The sequence below is a fragment of the Antedon mediterranea genome, chromosome 11 (genome assembly GCF_964355755.1).
Source record: "Antedon mediterranea chromosome 11, ecAntMedi1.1, whole genome shotgun sequence".
Classification (NCBI taxonomy): Eukaryota; Metazoa; Echinodermata; class Crinoidea; order Comatulida; family Antedonidae; genus Antedon; species Antedon mediterranea.
In genome coordinates, this window is record NC_092680.1 from 3,173,612 (window position 1) to 3,178,003 (window position 4,392).

Genomic DNA, 4,392 nt, shown 5'->3' on the forward strand with positions numbered 1-4,392 from the left:
GCTCTACAAAACAAAGTCTTATTACAAGTCTTTGGGAGTGGAGTTGTAATTTTGTCCTTAGAAAAAATCCTGACATGTGACGGGACTTAAACCAGGACCCTTGGAGTGGATAGCCAAGCATCATAACTAACCATTATGGTTTCAGTAGTACCGAACGCTGTCAACCTACTCAATGATTTCATTTTTTCCATATATTTGTAATATGAGAGCATTTGGTTGTGTTATAGGCCTACAATATACATTACCTGCATTTTTTACATTGGTAAATATTATACTGCTAAATGTTATAAACAACGCTATGGATTGTTGATACAACTTGATAAGCAATTGATAATATAGTTTGATGGTTAGTAATTAATTAATTTACAAATATCCGTTCCCAACTTTGCCATTGATAAGCACAAGGACAATGACAGCTCACTCACCAGATGTAAACAAAACAAATTTTTTGTAACGTTGTTTTAAAAATACTGAACAAGCTTATAAATGTATTAAACTTCTAAAATGAACAAATTAAACAATACTAATTAAAAGCTGACAGGGCCAGGTTAAATTCAACCATGTCCAAGTTACGTTTACCAACCACTGCCTGTCCAACTCACCATGGTACAGTATAATCATGGACCAGTTCCATGGTATAATGGCTCTATGACTTTCTGTCAATTTCTTTGTCTTTTTATATTTTCTCATTTTCTTTTTCTTCCTTCTCCATAACTTGTCCATTATTCCTTCTCGTTAAATCCTGATGGCCTTGTATCCATTCCCCATTCCCTGTCAGATGTTTTCCGATAATTTTAAAGGTTAGGCATATAACAATTAATTAGAAAATTTGAGAAGTTGTATTAGTGAAACTCACTACTAAGACTAAATAATACATATAGGCCTTGGTGAAACTGAACGATAAACTTATGTTTGTAAAAGTTATTGGTTCATTTAAAAAAATAGATCTAGCCTATAGTGAAACTTACCGGTAAACATAAGTTTGTTAAGTTATCGGTTCAATAACGTTCCCTCTTTCTATGAATATTGGAGAAACTCTATAATACATAGTTTTAAGAACAGAATTCATGACAGTTGCAATAGTCTGATTCAAACCATTACCGTACTTCCATGCAATCCAACCTACGTTGGTGCAATTTTTTTTATGATTTGTATATGGATGTACTATCCGAAATAAAGAAATGAATGAATGAATGAAAGAAAGAACGAACGAACGAACGAACGAACGAACGAACGAACGAACGAATGAAAGAAGGAAGGAACAAACGAACGAATGAAGGAACGAACGAACAAATGATGGAAATATAAAAAATAGGTTCATCTGGTGAAACTGACCGATAAAACTTCAGATTGTGGTTGTAACACCTGTTGCCATTCCAAGGTGACAGGCAGCAACACAAAGACAGTTTACGTTGCGTAGGATCCGCTTCTTCTTTCAAATGCAACTTCCTCGAGTGCTTAGTGGCAGTGTATTAAAGACTTATTTCATCCTGTGTAAAGAACTTGTTTATTAAATATTCAAATATGATTGTTAGCATAATAATTCCACAACAATACAATGTCCCTGATAATGCTCGAATTAAGCCAAGACGTATCCCAATATAACAATACGTTTTATCCCGATGGATACTTTAGCGGTTTACGATAACTTGTGGATGTTTGTATTTTTTTGAAAACATCTAAACAACTTACCAACTTACTAACTAAACTCACCACGAATTATTGTCATAATATAAAGGTGAGATGTTTGGCATATGGTAAACTAATTAAAGGTTACCGACACTTTATTAAAATTATTGTTATTCATCAATCGGTCAATTGGTCAATTATTTTTATTTTTTTTTCAATTTCGAAAGTGTGAAAGTTAGCCCTTCTTTATAGTAAACTCGTCGAGTAATCTTCATAAGAGATAATCACTTGCAGCTCTCTTTATTGTTGACAGCTTGGCGATTTAACAACAATAAAAATAAAGAAAAACTGATGTAAGCTAGTTCTTTTTATACTTACAGAATGGATTTAGACAGAAATAGGCCTACGTAAAGGTACGTGTGCTTAAGTTTACTTTAAAACAGACTTAAACAAAAACATTGATTTAAAGTAATTTTGTTTAACGCTTAAGCAATAATATTACTGTTACTTCTGTATTAAAGTATAATTGCTGTGACAATTATTATATAAATTAATAATAAAAAAAAAATGTTATGAAGAAAGATGACAACGCATAACATTACGCATGAACCCACCCTGCGCTAAATTGAGAGATGTCGATAATATGCGGGTAACTAACATGTGCTTTATCAATCAGGGGTGGCTTACCTACACGGGCTATCTGCCACTTCCTCCAAATAGACAAGCCCTTTCCGTTTTGTCGCGCGCGAAGGATTTCAATTTAAAACAACTTCCGATGCAATGTTACCTAAAGCGATATTGCAGGCATGTAATGACATTGCTCAAGTTCATAACGGGATGGGGGCCGGAATGTCAGTCCCAAAAATCGTGTTAGAAGTAGGCCTAGGCCATACATCACCATTAGAATCGAGCATTAGATTGAACACACTGGAATTGGAATATTTCGTGCAATAAGTATTGCGCTGCTGCCGTGGAGGTATTTTATCATGGAAAGTCTAAGTGTCTTTAAATTGTAAAAAAAGACAGACATATATTTTTTATTGGACGAGAGTTCACAAACATTGTAAGGAATTCAATTTTATGTTTACGGAATGGTATTATAATATCGATTATTTAGGCAAAGAAGATCTCGGCAGTAGCCTAAACTGTCTACTCCAAGGATCAGTTTCTTCCAACTCTAAGGATCTCTTATCCTCCAATCCAAAGATCTGTTATCCTCCAACACCGAGGATCTGTTATCCTCCAACTCTGATATTCTTTTCACCATACAAGAAGGGATACTTACAAGACACACCGATTTCTTCGTCCTCTGCTGGGCACTGGTACACTGAGAGGGGCATGAGAAAGGCGGATTGGTTCCGGAAATCTTTCTTATCGTAAGATCTCTAAAAGGTGCCTTAATAATGCACGATTATCCCGCTGCCACAACGCTTGGGATTAACTTGTGTTCTTATCTGTCAACGCCGCTTGTGTTGTGTCATTCATTTTTAAATAACAGGAAAGTGCTGATAGCTTGTTTCGCGTAAAATATTGAATTAATATTTAAAAACATACGTTCAAAGGTACCGTACCAACCAACAATCTCCAGATCTGTACGGTACACCTCTATGCATAACAATTGTGTTTGGAGGATTCCAACCTGGACGTAACATATTATCATTTCAGTCATATATGCCTAAAGTCTGCGTTCCAGACGGAGTTTTGACTTAATATTAGTAGGCCTGACAAGATAAATATTTTGGCACATATGGCGTTACATACGTAAACTACTTGAGCATCGAAAAACATCGAAATAACTACAGACTTGTGGCAAGTGAAATGCCTAAGGTACGATGGGCAACTTTCGTACCATCTCGGACAAAATTTAGGTTTTTTCGGATAAACGACTTTCACCAACAACAAAGCACACGGCTACTTTCCGGCCAGATGGTTTCAAATATTAACCAGGCAAATGGTGTGATTCGGACAGTACACAGTTTTACTGGTACTGTTTAAGAATTTGGAATCCATGGTTGGAAGTACGCTTAGGTCTAATAACACTAACAAAATATTTGTGATAGAAATATTAACTATGGTTTAAGGCATCATAGTTAGGAGTAGGGCCTAATGTATATGAATATTGTATCATATCGACCCCCCCGCAGCGGCTTTCATATTTTATAGCTGTATACAAAATATTACGAGGTGACGGCTAAATGAGCTGCACCCCTCAATAGTAAAGAACTAACATGATTGTCATAAAACTACTCTGGTATGAATAATTTCGAATGCCTTTTCTATATAATATTACTTAATTGTTAATTATATCAAAGAACTTATAACACAAGAATCTCCTGTTCGTCCGAAGCGCGTAACAATTTCGAAAGGCATTGTGGGATAGAATAGAGGTATGGGTGCCGCCATTGTGAGCCATGGAGTAGGGCGCCCGCATCAAATTAGAAAGTCAAAATCATAGAGGGGATCTGCTAATGCTCTAGGGGGGGGGGATAGAGTAATTGACTGAGGAGTAGGGCGCCCGCATCAAATTAGAAAGTCAAAATCATAGAGGGGATCTGCTAATACTCTAGTATAGGGGGGGGGGGGGGGTGGGAGGGTGTAGATCAATTGACTTCCTAGCTGCTCCATGCTGTGAAATGGCGTCGCCCAGTTTGACCTTTTAACCCTGTACTTCCGATACTGTGTTTTGAATGCAAATTGAAGAACAGAGTTTGATTATACAAATATAAAGATAATTCATTAATCCTTTCTTCTGCCTTCGCAATC